Below are 20,029 nucleotides of genomic sequence, written 5' to 3' on the forward strand. Positions count from 1 at the left end.
CTGGAGCTCACTCATGAGCTCCATTTTCTGTCTCCCGCAGTGGGTGATGGGAGAGACGCATTGACGCGTTATTTTTCCCGTGTATGTGTGTCTGTCTGGCCGGGGGAGGGGACTACTACTACTACGGACACTGCTGTGGGGACTACTGCGGGCACTGCACACTGGAGGGGCCACTACTGGGGGCACTGCTGGGGGGGGGACTGCTATTGGGGGTACTGCTGGGGGGAGGCACTACATATGGGGGGACTACTACTAGGGGCACTGCTGGGGGGAGGAGTTCTACTGGGGGCACTGCACTGGTGGGACCACTACTGAGGGCACTGCATAGGGAGGGATTACTACTGTGGGCACTGTTGGGGGGGGATACTACTATTGGGAGCACTGCATCGGGGGGACCACTACTGGGAGCACTGCATAGGGAGGGTTACTACTGGGGGCACTATATAAGGGGCACTGCATAGGTGGGGGACTACTACTGGGGGCACTGCATAGGGGGGCCACTACTGGGGGTACTGTATAAGGGGCATTATATTGGGGGCACTGCATAGATGGGACCACTACCGGGGGCATTGCATAGGAGGGACCACTACAGGGGGCACTGTATAAGGGGCACTACTGGGGGCACTGTATAAGGGCTTGTGTAACTATCAAGGGTGGGGGTGGGGGCGTAAGGCTGAAGAAATGCCTAAGGTGCCATGAAACCTTGCACCGGCCCTGGCCCTATGACAGGCTGAGCTGGCAACACTATAATAGAGAGACAGGCAGAGTGTGGTCCTCTTTTCATTCATGCTCTATAAACAGATAAAGAGAACTTGGCTTTGCAAAGTGAACACACTGCTGCAGATTGTCAGAAATGTCTAGTGCTGAGATGTACCCAAGAGGAAACTATACTTTCCCTGAATTTACGCTAAAAATACAGGATATTGAGGATCACACAGAATCTGCGCTCTAATTTTTATTTTGACATCTGTTCTGGCTCTACGGTAAAATCATTGTTTGCTCTGCAAAAGTAAATCAATGCAATTTAAATGTCAGTAACCCAGTTAGGAGCACTAATGATATCAGACTATACTGCATATGCAGGACATACTTGCCTACGTTGTATTGCTCTTCTCTGAGAGAAGCCCAGAGAGGAGATGCAGCTGGCCATTTCAGGGGGAGGGACCCGACTCTCATGTCATTTGGCTCCATCCCCGTTATGGCAAAATGCAGCGAATAGCTGATCTGTGAGGTAGGGGAGGGGCTATGACATGATTCACGTCATTTTAGCCCCTCTGCATCCATACAGACCTGCGCTTCCTGGTATTACCTCCCCATCCTGCTGACTTCGCTAGGAAGTGGGCGGGATGCAGGAGAGCCAGCCATTCTTCCGGGAGTGTGGGGGACTGCCTTTAGGAGGAATACCTTTGTGTATGCAATTGGTGCAAATTTCTGCACTTTAACCCTCTCATAGAAGAGTAGCAGAATTGGGGTGTCACCACAATAACCTGTTAAGAGTGCTACAAATACATTCCAATCATTATGACTGAGATGTTTGCCTATGCTCCATAATGTTACCTGTTGTGCAAGTTAGTCTCTGGATGAATAGGTGGATCATAATAAAAATGGCTCCTATATTTTCAATTAGTGATGGGGGCCATTGTTTGACATAGCGGTCTGCCAAACCCATCCAAATCTGATCTAATGTACAAGGTTAAGGGCCTGATTCAGAGGCGCACGCTCTGAATCAAGGCGTACTTTTTTTTTCTCCCGGCCTCCAGGCCGCTCGCACAGCTGTGGGTGCTATTGCTCGCTGGGGCGAGCGCATGCGTTCGCCGGAGGCGGCGCATGCGCAGGGGCCAAACATCGACCCGCAGATAATAGCTGTATGCTCACATTGGACCTTGCTCAACTATGATGTCTCTTCTTCAACACAGGAGAATAACACAAGTCAAAACCTATTATTATACTTTATATAGCACTGACAGTTACTCAGGCTGTGCCATAACTAGAAGTATGGGAGCCCCTGGCGAAGTTAATGATTCCCCCCTCTCCACAGAACACCCCCTCAAAAAAAAAAAAACAACAGACTTTTCTAGCTTTAATTGAAGCAAAAGGTTAAGTTTATGAAGAATCATGCATGACTGTTAAATGAAATCGCTGGACATCGCAGGAACGTTTTAGACTCAAAATCACAAATTTGCTAAGCAGCATGTTTGATTGTCTATTTAGAATCGATGGTGATATTCATTGGTTTCTTCGTATGCAATTTCATTCAGATTGTCCCCTTTACGATAGTCTCCACAGCCAAATAGAATTACGAACCTGCTGGCAGTGGCAGTATATTCAAAGCACAACACAAATCAGTATGATCCGTGCAGGCTTTGCTATGCTAAAGTGTAAAGAAATACTTTATTTTTTTAAAACAGATTTCAAAGCCCCCCCAAAAAAGTATAACCAGCCCCGGACCTCTGTGCCCGATTTGGTACCGGAAAATTGGGAGAGGAAACCAGTGTGATGTTACCCCGTTTGTTCAGTAACCAGCACTAACTAGGTGCTTACACTATAGCAAGAAGACACACAAAGCATTGTACAGTGTGTTACACAAAATTACTGGGTTACCATTTGTCACATTCTGCTCCTCTGGATCAGATTACCTTGCTTACGTAGCATCCTGGCGCGTCCTATGGTCCTCTGTACATGCCATGTCTCCTGGATATCCCTTTGCATGTAATTCCCTGCAGTGCCTCTGATTCCAGTTAGACTGCGTGGCTAGGTCCAACAGTATGGATACAGCAATCTTGACTCATGCAATTCTCCACATGATCTCTGCACCCTATCTGCTCCCAGGACAGCCTATTTAAACCCTTCCAGTTCACCTGCACATTGCCAGATCAACAAATCACATTCATGACTTCCTCTATTCTCTGTTACCTAGTACTGCTGAATTCTCTCTTTAAGTTAGTTATTCCTTGTTACTCCTATGTTCCTACTTTATTAGGATTCCATCCACAGATCTACTCTGGTGTCTGCATCATAAGCTGACCACACATCTACAGATTATCTGTCCAACCAGCCAACTAGTTGATTGGTTGGAATTAAAATCTGGTAAGGTATGAAAGCAAATGACAAGCAGCAATTTGCTCCCAAATGCCGGAAAATGGACAAAAACTGTTTTTTAAACAAACTGTTTAGATCAAACATTTAACGAACTTGTCTGACGACCATTTTCATCTGTTTTCTGGCATTTAGGAGCAAATTGCTGATCATCATTTGCTCCCATACATTCCAGCATTCACCTGCTCTGCAACACTACTGCTTCCAGTAAATACCAGCCCCAGTCTGGTTACCCCTGCTTACAGAATTTATCAGCTCTGCACTACTACTGCTTCCAACAATACCAGTGCCAACCTGGTTACTGTTGCTTCCTGCAGTCCCATTCCGGTGTTCCAGCTTTCCATCCCATTCCGGTCCTATTCCAATTCTCAGTATTCCAGGTTCCGTTGCGGTTCTCCAGTAGTATGGTTCAGTGTGCATTAGCCAGTCCCAGCCCAGGCATTCATTTTGTCTACCGGTCCCACTCCAGTCCAGTCTAGTGCATAAGCCGGTCCCAGCCCGGCATCCAGTATACTGGTTACAGTCCGGTCACCTTCCGGTTCCAGCCCGCTGTAGTGCAGCTTTGGTTAATTTTTGGGGTGTGGGTCCCCCTAGATTGCTTTGCTGATCTGCTTCAGGGCACCGCAGTATAACACATTTTCCTTTAACACATTTTAATACTTCACTGTCTGTTTCCTTTATATATATGTATTTCACTTTTTTATTTTTATGCTTTATATGCGGCCAGCGGCTGCTCTTAACACTTCACTTTTCTTATTAGAGCTGTGCTTTGGGGTGGATTGGCTGGGCTAGTTTGGGGGTGTCCTGCGCTCTGGATTTGGGCCTTAGTATGTTAGGGACCTGCCCGACAAGAGGTTACCCGGATATGGTGGGCAGGCCCATAAGCTTGGCCAAGATTATGCCAAAAACCTCTATTGTATTTACTGCAAAATGTATTTATTTATATATAATCAGTTAATTTGGAGTTGTGCACCTGTATTTTTTCTTTGTGTAAATCTCAAATTTACTAAGAATGGATTTTGCTTTTGATTTTCAACTCGAATTTGATCTTGTTTCAGTTTAAGAAGGGATTTGCTTTTCAATTTTGCATGTTCATGTCCAAATCGAACAGCAAATCCCACTCCAAAATGAACTTCAAAGACCCAAATGAATAGAATTTATTCATGCTTTAATTTTCAGCAAGAGCAGTTAGTTTTGACACAGATACATGCATACATCAGTGAGATGCATGCATGTATCTTACTGTAAAAAGCTTGTAAACAGTTAATGTTTAAAAAAAAAATGATGTGGGCCCCCCCCCCCCCCTAAATACACAACCAGCCTTGGACTTTTCATACCCAGTCCTGGTTGTGTAAGTATAAGGAAAAAATTGCGTAGGGTTCCCCTGTACTTAGCACAACCAGCACCAGGCTCAGATCCAGTCCTGGTTCTGGATTTACAGGGGACATAATGTATAGGGTTCCCCTATAATTTCCACAACCAGCACCGGACCCTTTTTAGCAGGGGGGGGTGTAATGTCACAGCCAGGGAAACCCTATCACCTAGTTCCCCAGCCGAAAAATAACCCCTGACCGCTAGTCAGCCCAGGCCGGGGATCCCTGGGGAGTTGGGGACCCCCCAATAAAGGGGTACCCCTCTCCAGGGCACCCCAGGCCTAGGCTGATAGCCTGGGGCTATCCCTGCCACCCGTCGGCGGTGTGTGGCGGGTTGATAGTGTAAGTGTAGTGTAAAAAAAGATAAGTGTAAACATTGTCATTACGAGTAGAACTGCAGGTTCCAGCAAGCCTCCCCAGCATGCTGCTACTTGGAGAACCACAAGTACCAGCATGCGAGACATTAAGGGCCCGCTGGTACCTGTAGTTCACCTGTAAATAAATGTTTAAATAAACACAATACACACAGTGACAGTATAGTTTTAATACATACATACTAAACACACACACTCACATATACTCACCTGTACATTACCTGGACTGGTCCACTTCTCCACTAGGTTTTCGTAATATAAAAAAACAAGAAAACCTGAGCCACGCAACAGGTAACAACCACGATGGTTGTTACCTCCCGAATGAAGAGCTCAGACGCGGCTTTTCCCTTTGTAGGGCCGTGTCTGAATGTTCATTGGCTGAGAGAGTTCAGCCCCCGCCTCTCTCAGCCAATGAACGACTCCCACCATTGAAGTCAATGGTGGGAACAGCAGAATCACCTTTAGTAACCCGAGGTATTACGTTTGACATTGTGCATCACACTACACCAGGGCTCGACAAATATTTGTAAAATCTAGGAGCCAGCTTCAAAGTTTAGGAGCCAGACCATCATCCATGACCAAAAAATATGAAAGTTTGAATAGACCACCACACATGCCCTTTCAGTGCACCTCAACATCCCCACATGCCATTAAATAACCAAACATGCCTCTCCAATGGTCATCAGAATCTGCAACATGCCTATACCAGCCCCAAATTCAAAATATACCACACACTAGGACCCAAATTCACATTGTTCCACACAGTCAGGACCAAATATATATTATGCCACATAGTAGGGACCAAATACATATTATGCTACATAGTAGGGACCAAATACATATTATGCCATCTAGTAGGGGCCAAATACATATTATGCCACATAGTAGGGAACAAATATATTATGCCACATAGTAGGGACCAAATACATATTATGCCACATAGTAGGGACCAAATACATATTTATGCTACATAGTAGGAACCAAACACATATTATGCCAAAAGTAGGGACAAAATACATATTATGCCACATAGTAGGGAACAAATATATATTATGCCACATAGTAGGGAACAAATACATATTATGCCACATAGTAGGGACCAAATACATATTATACCACATAGTAGGGAACAATACATATTATGCCACGTTGTAGGAAACAAATACATATTATGCCACATAGTAGGGAACAAATATATTATGCCACATAGTAGGGACCAAATACATATTATGCCACATAGTAGGGACCAAATACATATTTATGCTACATAGTAGGGACCAAATACATATTATGCCACAAGTAGGGACAAAATACATATTATGCCACGTAGTAGGGACCACATACATATTATGCTACGTAGTAGGGAACAAATACATATTATACCACGTTGTAGGAAACAAATACATATTATGCCACATAGTAGAGAACAAATACATATTATGCCACATGGTAAGGAACAAATACATATTATGCCACATAGTAGGGACCAAATACATATTATGCCACATAGTAGGGAACAAATACATATTATCCCACATAGTAGGGACCAAATACATATTATGCCACAAGTACGGACAAAATACATATTATGCCACATAGAAGGGAACAATACATATTATGCTACGTTGTAGGAAACAAATACATATTATGCCACATAGTAGGGAACAAATACATATTATGCTACATAGTAGGGAACAAATACATATTATGCCACATAGTAGGGACCAAATACATATTATGCCACATAGTAGGAACCAAATACATATTATGCCATAAATAGGGACAAAATACATATTATGCCACATAGTAGGGAACAAATACATATTATTCTACATAGTAGGGACCAAATACATATTATGCCACATAGTAGGGACCAAATATATATTATGCCACATAGTAGGGACCAAATACATATTATGACACATAGTAGGGACCAAATACATATTATGCCACATAGTAGGGACCAAATACATATTATGCCACGTAGTAGGGACCAAATGCATATTATGCCACGTAGTAGGGACCAAATACATATTATGCTACACATAGTAGGAAACAAATACATATTATGCCACGTTGTAGGAAACAAATACATATTATGCCACATTGTAGAGAACAAATACATACTATGCCACATGGTAGGGACCAAATACATATTATGCCACATAGTAGGGACCAAATACATATTATGCCACATAGTAGGGAACAAATACATATTTATGCCACATAGTAGAGAACAAATACATATTATGCCACATAGTAGAGAACAAATAAATATTATGCCACAAGTAGGGACCAAATACATATTATGCCACATAGTAGGGAACAAATACATATTATGCCACATAGTAGGGAACAAATACATATTATGCCACATAGTAGGGACCAAATGCATCTTATGCCACACAGTAGGACCAAATACATATTATGCCACATAGTAGGGACAAAATACATATTATGCCACATAGTAGGTACCAAATGCATATTATGCGACACAGTAGGGCCAATACATATTATGCTACATAGTAGGGACCAAATACATAGATCTTATGCCACACTTAATACCATGACCCCAGATGGCCTTAATGAAGCAATAGAACTAAACACCATTAGATAACCTATACCAGATCAATAGCTGTGATCTCAGAGACTGACTGGTCTCGTTTTCTACGACTTTTGGTTTGTGGGTAATATTCACTGGTAAAAATAAAAAATAATAAAAACAACAATAAACTAATTCTTCCTTCTATTGGCCAAAGAGTATTTTGCCTCCTACATTTATTTTGCTTCCTACCTCTCCACATACTGTATGTGTTACTATCTCTTATATATACATATATATATATATTAAGAGATAATCTCTTTTTCTGAGAACGATATGAAATATTTTGACTCAAAGATTAAATGGTATCAATTACCACCGAGAGATCTATCTCAGACTGATAGCGGAGATCTTAGAGACTGAGTGGTCTCATTATCCCCGACTCTCGGTTTCATGGGTAATGTTCACCTTCAAAAAAATACTAAATCAAGCCAATCCTCCTTTTGGCTATAAAGAGATCTGACTCCTATATAGCTTAGTAACCTTAGTAACCTTTCCCTCGTATTTAATATTCCTTACATTCCAAGAGAGAAAAATCAATTTTCTGGGAATTATATGGATTTGAGAAAGACCTCTATACCTAGGTTTTTGTATATTAAATATACACCATGGAAAGCATTTATATGGCATTGAAAAATTGGACCTACAAAGTAAAATAACATCTCTAGATATTTATGGAAAAGTTTATTTCTACCTTTTACATTTATTTTTATTTCTTTATATTTATTTACTATTTATTATATATATTTTTATTTTATTCATTTTTGTATATATTCTATATTATACTTATTATTACTTTTATGGTATTGCTATGCATCTCTCCTCTTTAGTTACTGTATTCTGCTGAAAACTTGGAAACAACTGCAATTATCTAGCTAAGTTTTCACTACTCCTTAGGAAAAGCTCCAACTTTTCCATTAATTGAAAACAGTAACTTTCTCCAGCTCCACCAGATCTAGGACTAGCTATAATTATAGCCATTAGCCAGTTAACAACTCTGGAAACACTACAAATAAAATAAACAAATTGTGCTCTATGGAGGTTATGACCTGGATTAATGCCCTGAGGGACATATAATTGTGATTTGTTTTATACTGCAGTATAAAGTCTTGTTCGCAAATATATTACAGTTATTTGTGTTCAAATTGTGATTAGTTTTATTTTAGAAAGATTGTACCACTTATCTCTCCAACCGTACTTTAGTGCCAGATTGAGTGGATAATATTCATATTTGAACTAAGGGCCTGATTCAGCTTTGGGAATAGAGCTGGTCGAATTAAAGCGTATATCCCAACCTATTTTCAGCATGTGCGCTCCTGCAACCATTGCTATTCAAATAGAAAATGACTAACGTGGCACCTGCGTGGTAATTCTACTGTGCCCGACTTGGGGGAACTGTATGAAAAAGTGGAAAATCACCCTGATCCATAGAAAGGTTGCAAATAACAGAGGATTACAGTATAGAAGACTATAAGTGGCCATAAGAAAAGCATTTGAGGTTCTTAAAAGGTGGCCTCTGGATTATTTTGTGTACAGAAAAATATCTGTAATGCGATTTTTAAGCAAATTTTACAAAAAATTCGAAAAAACTTGTAACTACCATCTGCAAGTTTAAAAACTCATTTCCTATCTATACAACATCCCCAAATGCCTATCCTACATAATTAAACCCATTTTTTAGATTTTTACAGAAAATAACCTGAAAAATTGTCTCTATTGGCTAAATGAGGCCTCCAAGTGCATGGTTATTCATTGGGAGGTTCTGCATTGAGTCCTGTCATTTTTACTTTAAGATATATTTCTTTACTTTTCACATACTCAGGGGCTGCAAACTAAAATTCATATAAACTCCTCCTTCTCTAATTGAATAGCAAAAACACTCGAATCATTGGCTTTTTAGACAATTTAGGCACTCTTTGGCCAACTCACAGCTAATTGAGTTGGCCCCATAAATGTGATTGCAAAAATAGGATGGAAATTTGAAGTGAATGGCTGGGGACATGCGGGCCACTTAGGCCTCCGGAAGATTTAGTGAAGTCGATATTTGGAAATAAAATTTAGATGCTTTTTCAACACTCCTGCCATAACGGAGAATACAATGTTAGGCCACTTAAAATGTTCACATAGTACATCCCACTATGGGTGGGATTTACTATGGGCAAAACCCTCGAAAATTCAGTTTTCAGGGGTTTGACCATATTTCTCATATGTACCAAGCTGCAGAATGTGATACATTCCAGAGCTTGGACCCAGTGGGTAATGCCATCTTTAGATGGCATTACTCTATAGAAGCCTATATGCTTCTTTCCGCAATTCTTCTAGGAGGGATCCAATCTCATCCCTCCCAGTGTCCCCGGCGGCACATGGCATTCTGCATATGTGCAGAGGGACTTCTTGGTATGAAACCCAGAAGTCCCTCTATTATATAGGACAGTTCTTATTGGGAGAGTTGTCCTTTGTGATGCTTAGTACATCCCACCCAATGCATGCTGCCAATTCACAATACATGCTGAACTGTGCATGTCCCCAGTTTACATTATGTGCACACTGTGAATGTTATCACCATGCAGGCTGGGGAAGGAGGAGGGAGAAGTCGGCCAACAGATTGAAGCAAAAATAACTTTTTGGAAAGAAGTGGAATTTTAGAATCAAAAAAATAATTTTTATTAGAATCAATTCCTTTTCTATTACAAAATATTTACAAAAAAAGACTGTTTTAACCAGCAGATATGTGGCACTGCAATGGGCACTAGATTTGCCCCAGCGTATGCCAATATGTTTATCGGTTATTGGGAAGATAATCATGTTTGGGACCACAATCCATACATTTCAAACATTAAATTATGGAAAAGATATATTGACGACATTATCTTTGTGTGGCATGGCAATAAAGAAGATATGGGAACCTTTTGTAACATGCTGAACACCAATTCACTAAATATTATACTTACCTTTGATATAAGTGAAGTATAGGTACATTGTTTAGATGTATGCATACTGTATATATATATATATATATATATATATATATAAAACAAAAAAGGGTGGAGAAAAGAGCGCCTCCTAGTGCATTAAATATGTAAATGATGTAACCATCACCAAAGATAATCACCCTCTGTGTAGATGGGGGTGTACCTTATATAGTGGAATTCACCACTTATTCAACAGCAAGAACAATCACAATGATTCCTTATTTGTCCAACTTCTGGAAACCCTCAGGCTTTTCCCTCCATATAGACCAAAGTGAATCTGATGGTAAGTGTAAAGAACGAGGCTGCAGTCTGATGTGTATGAAAGGACGCGCGTTTTGCCGACAAAACTTGGTCACCTGATCAGATTCACTTTGGTCTATATGGAGGGAAAAGCCTGAGGGTTTCCAGAAGTTGGACAAATAAGGAATCATTGTGATTGTTCTTGCTGTTGAATAAGTGGTGAATTCCACTATATAAGGTACACCCCCATCTACACAGAGGGTGATTATCTTTGGTGATGGTTACATCATTTACATATTTAATGCACTAGGAGGCGCTCTTTTCTCCACCCTTTTTTGTTTTACAGATTTTGACGCTGCTTGGGCAGCAGTATATGGGAGTAGGAGCAGCCACCCTATACGTTTGGGGAGTGCGACTTTTGATAGACTGATATTACTTTGGAATCACATTAACTGTTTCAGGACTCAGCGCCGTGTACTACCCTATTTTTTGAATATATATATATATATATATATATATAAAGGAAAATAAGGTTGAGACCAAGAATTATCTAAAACCAACAGACAATAACACATATATTCCTATATCCAGCAACCACCATCCGACATGGCTAAAGAGTGTCCCTAAAAGTCAGGTACAAAGATTAAGAAGAAATTGCACAGAGAGAGGTACATTTCATGTGCAAGCAAAAGAAATGGAACTTAATTTTCTGGAAAAAGGATATAACAAAGAGGAAATTAAAAAAACCATAGAAGAAATGGGGGAATATCAACTCTTTTGGAATACAAAGAAAGAAAGGATTCCAAGAGGAAAATACCATTTATCACTAAATGTAGTACTCAATGTAAAGATATAAAGAAGATTGTTAGAAAGCATTGGCACATTTTGAAGGAGATCCGATGTTAAAGGAAATTATTCCTGAAAAACCAATATTTGTATATAGGAAAGCCAATAATCTAAAAAATTGTCTTGTCAAGACTGCAACCCTGGAAAAAAGATATGGACGCATCAACACTGTGGGGTTCCAGAGATGCGGAAGTTGTGTTATGTGTAAAACCCACAAAGATACACCTACTAAAGTTTTAGATTTTAAATCTACCTCTAGTAGCCACATTTTTAAAATTCAGAAATGTATTACTTGCAATATCAAGAACTGTGTATATCTGATCCAATGTAAATGTAATCTACAATATATAGGGAGGACATCAAGGACCTTTGGGAAAGATGGGGGAAAACAATAGAAATATTAAAAAAGATCTAGATAACCATAACCTGTCAAGTCATTTTAAAAATGCTCATACATGCTCTACAGATTCCATCATCTTAGTAATAGGAATTAAAAAGGTGGAGGTGAACTGGCAAAAGAATAATGTAGCAACAGTATTGGCCCAGACCAAAATTAAATATATCCATGATGTTAAAACCTTAGTCCCCCATGGTCTCAATGCCGATTTTGAGATAAAATGGTTTTATGAATTTAATCCACCATGTTTTGTCATATAATATTATGCTTTAGACCTAATATTTTATATATAAACATTTTCTATCTTAAACATTTTTTCATTTGTTCTTAATTATGCATATAGTATTTTAAAAATGAATCATTTTAAAATGTAAGATTCTAAATTAATGAGATTAGTTCTCCACAAGTGCAATCTGATTTATTAAGTTTTATATATTACTATATATCTATGTATTCCAGTATTTTTATTCGAATGTGTATCAGTAGCGTTTTTTACAATATCTGCTATTTAGGGTCAATGTATTTAGTGGAAGTCCTGTAATGTTTTAACCAATCACGATTCCCCACTAGTCATAGGACCAGTGTCATACATAGATAGAGCAAGTGACACTATGGGCCGCATAGTGTTGCCTCTAGAGTGAGTAATATCTGAAGGATGAATAGTCACTTCCGGTATCGCAGTGCAATGCATACCGGAAGTTTGTAATCCAGCTGTACACTAGAGGCTAAAGTCACATAGCCCTAGTGTACGTAGTCAGAAACTGACGGTGATTGGAGGAAGGTTCGTTTACCATGGGAACCGAAAGATTATAACAGGTGTCTCTTATTGAAATATTTCTAAATATTCATGTATAGGTTTCCAGTAATGCCCTATCGGAATGTATAGGCTATATAGTATTGGGAGATATAGCGCTCAGTCCCGGACATTCAGCTCAGATTAGGGGGCGGGATTTAGTGAAGCTTAAATAGCTAGTCACAGGTAGTGTACACCATCACCTTGAGAAAGACCATAAGAGTTGAAACGCATTGGTGGTGTGGTGTTTTATGGATCAGTGCAGAACCTACCTAGGCCCGGATTAACTCGGTGAGGATATTGGGGCCCCGTTGTCTTCACTGTGCAATATTCTGAAGGTTTATTCCATCTTCCGGGTAGCGGTGAATCTGGCACATTGTGTTATGTATTTTAATTCAATAAATGTTTCTTAATTCATTCTGAGGATCAAAAGAAACTGCTGGCCTGATTCAGACCAGGACACTAAGCCGCGGACGCACGCTATGGCCGATAGTCACCCGTCTGCGCATTCGTATGACTCAATATGCGCATGCGCGAGATACTCAATGCGCTTGGGAATTGTGCACTCGTAGTACACACACTGGACGCTACTTTGAGTGACAGATAGTGCCGTTTGTGGGTGGTAACGGGAAGGTGCTTGTGAACGGGGGAGTGGTGCTGCAAACGCAGGCATGTCTGGGCGTCAAAACAGCGTTTTATGGGTGTGCATAATTAGTATGGAAGCGTCATTGTACACGTCACTTGGTTGTATTTAAGCCTGCACTGATCGCAGTGCTTGCGGCAGGGTAGGGTCTACCTCATGCGCTGCGTGCAGCTCCTATGGCTCTCGATGTTACTGATTAATCATACACTTCCTGGAGATGACGTGTGCTAAGAAAGTAAAGTGGGCGTCTTTACACCAGCGTGCGCTCACTCTGCCGTCGCTCTCTAAGACATAGAGGGCGTCCTTACACCAGAGAATGCAATCGCAGAATTTGCATACCCGGCCCCTTTTGGCTGTGAGAGAGCGCAGTTTAGTGTTCGGGTCTAAATTGCCCCCTTAGTCACCAAGGGTGATCCCCCTTTTTTTCTGAGAATTCATCGGCACAGTAAGAGGAGCCTATTTGTAGTTTAGAACTGGGGTTTATCATATCTCATTGACTAAATTTACTACACTATGAAAATGTATCTTTTTCCTTCTATGTGACGACCACTTCATTCTGAGTGGAACGACAGTTTTACTACACAAACGGAGGTTCAGGAAGGATTAAAAGAAACTGCTATATGCGTACGACCACTTTTCTATATGTAAGCATACATGTGAGCTGCTTATTGATTCTGTTTGCCTACACGTGATGACCCTTTTAAAGTCATAGAACAATTGTAAAGATACCTTTAATAAGTCTGTGGCCAACTCACTAATGCAAGCATACAAGTGAGCATCGCCTTCTAAAGCATTCAGGACCTCATTCAGAGTCGGTCGTTGCGGCCGCACGGTCGTAAGGGAAAAGGGGCCGGATATGCAAATGATGCACTCGCAAGTTGCGTCCCTAAGATCGGATCGTTAGCTGGCCGACCAAGGGGAGGATGCGGCCGTAAGATCAAAAAAAGCCCCCTTCTCGTACGCATTACACGTCATCTCCGGGCATATAAGGATTAATCGAGACCATCGGGAACCATCGGAACTGGTCGTAGAGCTTAAGGTTGATCATACCCTCTCTTAATCACTACCATCAGGTCAGTGTACAAACCACCCATGTCACGTGTGCCATGACACTACTTTGTTAATTATGCACTCCCATAAAACGCCGTTCGCATAATTAGGCATGCCTGCGTTCGGATCTCCACTCTCCCGTTTTCAAGCACCTTCCCCTGTTACCACCCACAAACGCCTCATTCTGTCACTCAAACTACCGACCTGGCTGTGTTCAAGGAGAGAGAAATTTCAGATCGTAGCAGCTAGTTTGCGCACGCACATTGCGAACTTTACACATGCGCAGTTTAGCGAACATCGGTGGCGTACGACCGTGCGGCTGCAATGACCGACTCTGAATGAGGTCCTCAGTCACCAAGGGTGATCCCTCCATTTTCTGTGAATTCATCGGCACAGTAAAAAAGGTGGTTTAAAACTGGGGTCTATCATATCTCATTGACTAAATTTATCCTTTTCCTTCATTGGGCTCTATTTATTAACATTCACACCCTTTTCACATTATTTTAGTATCTACTATAGTTATTACAGGGCAATTGGAGTAGAATTCGTTACTCCAACCCCTAAGTATCACTTATTTTTAGTAAAGCAGATCGCATTTCCCATAATTGTAATGGGAAATGTGATCCGACCAGAATTACTAAAAATAAAATGTGAAAAAATATCGGGGAAAGCCCTGTGATAATAACGCCACCTGAAGGTGGCGTTATCCAGGGTCTCCCCCGGTTACCGGCCTCCTGCCCTGCTCTAACGGGTAGAGCAGAGCCGGGAGCCGGTCCCAGTAATCAGCTGTGTGGTCTAAACAGACCGCAAGCTGATTACTGTAAAAAAAAGAAAATTTTTTTTTACTTACCTGACTCCAGGGACCGGTGATCGGGCCTCCGGTGATGACTCCCCTCCGGTCAGCTGGTCTCCCATAGTGCACTGTTGCCCGGTCATCAGGTGATCGGGCCCCAGTGCAGAATGGGAGATCACCTGACCGGAGGAATGGAGAACTTCACCGGAGGCCCAGAACATGCAGGTAAGTGTAATTAAGGGAGAGGGGGGTCGTGGGGGGTCCATGATCGCGGGGCCGGGGCTTAGCGCCGGGGGGTAGCAGCGGCGACTGGTCGGCACATGCACGGGCACTTAATCACGGTATTTTTTGTGAAAATACCGTGATAAGGCTCCAAAGGGGATTTGCAGGGACAGAGCATTATCGCAAGCTCTGTCCCTGTAAGGGATTTGTAGTAAATCCCTGTGATATTGCCTGAATTTGCATCCCTTCAGTGGGGCGTGGTATTGTCATTGCTTTTTATACTTATACTACTCACCCGGCTTTGATAACACCGGGAGATTTTACCAGCTGCCTCTTTTTCATCGCAGGGCCAGTCCATTTGTTGTATTTAGATTGAAGCACCATCTGCATCATTTATAATTCTTTGTCTATAGCCAGGATGGCGCCCCCCTTCGAGAAATGCACCTGGCAGGTGCCATCCTGGCCAAACCTCTGGTTATGGCCCTGAACGCTTTACTTTAAGTGGATTGTAACACAAATTACTTACAATTACATGAAACAGGAGGTAAAGATGGCCCTACCCAAATGACTTTACAACCTAAGAGGTGACCGCAACAATGCATCCATAAGGTAATGGAAAAACAACTGTGTAGCTGTTAGTGAGGAAAAACTTGTAGGACTACTGTAAGACGGCTGCATTATCAGACTCCTATATTAAAACAGCCATGGTAACTGGGATTTCACCTACTGGAGAATCATAACCCATGACCTCTCAGCAATCAAACAGAGCATTCAAGAGTTAGTAAATGTTTTGATGCCTATTTGTTAAGAAACAGTTGAACCGGTGGGCCTCTGGCTCAAGGGGCAATAAGTGTTTTTTATTTGCTTAGTTGTTTTTAAGCTAAATTTGTTCCGGCCCTGCATGTTCATCTTGACTAGCTGTGTCCTATAAGTGGCCAGCCCCACATCCTGAGCCACGTGGATCAGCCCTCCATGACCTTCCCTCCTTTTTTCCTTGTCCCCCCCACCCCCTTGCTAACCAACAACCCATCGTCACATGTGACATGTAGCTTTTAAATGCAAGTCCCCATCTGTAAATCCACAACACACTGCATGGCGGCAGAAGGCTTTGAGAAGGGCAGCTTCTTAGAGCATCTGTCCTAGGATCGTGTTTGAGCCTCTGGGCTGTCAAATACAATGTAAGTAAAGCTTTGGACATCAGCACTGTAGATACTACTGTAGAGTAATTAGTTATAGCTCCTAAACATAGGTGTACACACAAGCCAACACAGGGGGTGCAGCAATGGTACCCCCACCTGCCAAGTTATGGTCTTCTCTACAACTGTGTTATAATAAAGAAGAATGGCAATGTACAGCAAGCATCCTGCCTGTTATTACAAAGCACTGTGCGGTCACAGACAGCCCATCCCCCGTTATCACATAGTTTTCAATTCTCTGCAGTTTACAGGTGGACACTCTCCTGCCTGCCTCCTGGACTGGAACTGCGCAGCTACTAATAGCCTCTGGTTCCAGAGCATGGCTGAGAAGCACATCAAAGCAGGGCCAGATTAAGTGCCACATGGCCCTGAGACTGAAAATGACAGTGAGAAGGGGAGGAGGTATGACCGGCGCTGTGTGGATGTGGGCAGAGCCACTTGGGTGTGCACACCACAACACTATTTGTCCCAAATGTCTCCATACATGCATAAAAGCTAAAAATAGCATAAATGTGAAGGAAATAGAAATACAGTTTTAATATTATGATTTGCGGCCAACTGTGTAGCTGGTCATCATGATGATGGGCCTTTTTTCCTGTTGAGGCTTGGCAGGGCCGCTATCAGGGAGGGACTGCCGACACTGGAGTCCCGGGCCCGGACACTATGGGGCCCGCCCGCTCCTACCCCCGCCGTTCAAGCCCAGGGACAGCCTCACGCTCCAACTCCTAACAAAGTCTTGGCAGGACACTCAGTTGGCCTGCCCACTTAGTACCGCCGACCGCCCGCTACTACAATTATCTTGTTTGTGAATGACAGGCCCGGCCGGGGACCGGCTTCTACTTGCACGATGCCCACTACTACCCCCGTTGCCGCACAATAGACTCCTGGGTTATTTTTCATTCAGTAGCCCTCCCGTTCCGCCTGGCCCATACAATAAAGTTTTTCTTGTTAGCCGGCACGACCTGACATTATAACATCATGCCGCGCCACTGAATGAAAGAGTAGCCGCGGTGTGTGCGGACTGAGGAGCAGCCAGAACAGAAGACTATTTTGGCAGTCCTAGGCACCATAATTTCTGATGGCAACCCTGAGGCTTTGCACTGTAGTCCCATCTGCCCCATTGTTAATCTGGTCCTGTATCAAAGGGTTCTTACAAACAAACAAACCTAAGGCGCTGGACACAGAAGGTGTAAAATTTATGTTAAACATAATAAGATGAACCAAGCTGCTGTTAATTTGGTAGCCAACCAATAAATAAACTCAAAAAGACAAAAACAAACAGTGCTGCATTCACCAATCATTAAAAAAAATAGTTATTACATATATAAACAATGCTGTGGTTTAAAATAAAAAAAATTATTCAGGCAAATGTTGGCAAATATGAATATTTACATCTAAAGACACTGGAGCTCATTCAGACCTGCTTGCAAGATGTGGCCGCTCGCTCCCAGCGTATGGAAATTCAGCTAAGTGACGTCAAGGCAGCCGCTCGCACGGCAAGGCATAAGCACGTCCACTATGTCTGTGCGAGCGAACACTTTGTGTTTATAGACGCCCACCAGCCTTTCTTTAGCCACCCACTTGCGTACGTCATGTCCAGGAAGTATATACAACCATCGGTACATCGGGTTCCATCCAATCTGACTGTACCCTACCACAAGCACTTCAGTGTAAAAAACAACCAGGTGACGTGCACTATGACGCTGCCTGTTAATTATGCACGCCCCAGAAACGGCGTGAAAACACTCTGGCATGCCTGTGTCCACAACTCCACTCCCCCGTTACTACTAGCCTGCCACTGTTATCACCCACAAACGGCCTCTCCTGTCACTCAATCCACTGGGCTGTCTTTGCAGGGAGAGCGAGAACATTCCGATCACTCGTACTGCGAACTACACGCATGCGCACATTAGTGAACATCGTCTGCAACGAGCGGCCAAGTGCTAGCGAGCGGGTCTGAATGAGCTCCATACTACACATATATCAATATACAGTATGCATGTGATTATTGCAAATATATTTATATAGTCATATGATTATTGCAATAAAACACACACAAGACTCTCAGCTAATCAAAAAGATAATATAATAATTTGACCAAAAGATAGGAGAACAAGATAATTTTCTCACTAGTTCAGTCCTTGCAATAAATGTCCTGCTGGATTGTATAAATGCAGTTCAGCAGCATAAATGTGGTTAAAATTTGAGAGCGGTATTGTCTTATGGTGCGTACACACGGGGCGATTGTCAGCGATAACGATATAACGATCTCCCTTTGAAAATCCTGGTGTGCTGAATCAGGGGTAGCCAACCCTAGTCCTCGAGAGCTACCAACAGCGCATGTTTTCCAGGACTCCTCACAGAATCACCAGTGAAATAATTAGCTCCACCTGTGGATCTTTTCAAATGTTTCAGTGAGTAATGAATACACCTGGGCACCAGCTAGGTGGTCTGTAAAACGTGAACTGTTCATCCACACAGCAAAAAACCACTAACGACCCACGATCAACGATCGCGGACCCCTATGGAGAGATATCGATATCGTCCAGGTTGGCCTGCATGCATGGCCGATGGACGATATTTTTATCGTCCATGCGGGAACGCGCATCGTTGGTCATGGGTAAGTTGCTTGGTACTTAAAAATGAACGATATGAACGATAAAACGATGAACGATATCGTTATTGTTCATTTTTATCGTACCGTGTGTACCCAGCATAAGGAATACCAACATAGGCCCTCATTCAGACCCGCTCGCAAGCGCTATGCTTTCAAGCGGGTCCATCGTGGGGCACTGCGCTCGCGCTGCGCATGCGCAAGCCCCGGCGCGAGTGAGAAATTCACTCACTCCGGGGCTCGCTACAAACGGGGCGGCTGTCGATGTTGATTGACAGCTCGCCACATTTTGTAGGCGGGGAGGGGGGGTGGCTGGTCAAACGGAGGCGTTCCTGAAGGATGTCGGTAGTGAGCTTCCTGCTCTATTAGAGCAGGAAGCTCCCTGGGGCTTGCGGAAGACGAGACCCTACCACAAGGGTCTCGTCGCAAGCCCGATGGTCGCGACCATCACCTGGCCACTCGCAAGAGCTGTGGGTGGTCACCCACAGCTTATCGAGCGGCCAGGAGGCCGGCTAAAAAAAAAAAGCGGCCGCCCTCATTCAGAGTGAGCACTCTCTTTTTGCGAGCGGCTCTGAATGAGGTCCATAGACCATTCAGTAGGACATTATCACCAGTTACTGAGGACACCTGTTATGATATTTGTTAAGCTGGGTACACACTTATATATTGGCTGTTCCATTGAACGGCCGATATATATTCGCAGTTGCGATCCTTGCTGAACCAGGCCCTCTGTTAGAAAATTCTGCGATTAGTGCAAATGATGGATTTTTTCATGGATGGGGGAATCCTTGGACACATAACTCTGTTCCCTGCTGCAG

This window comes from Taudactylus pleione, unplaced genomic scaffold (genome assembly GCF_031769625.1).
Source record: "Taudactylus pleione unplaced genomic scaffold, aTauple2 ptg000019l, whole genome shotgun sequence".
NCBI classification, from domain to species: Eukaryota; Metazoa; Chordata; class Amphibia; order Anura; family Myobatrachidae; genus Taudactylus; species Taudactylus pleione.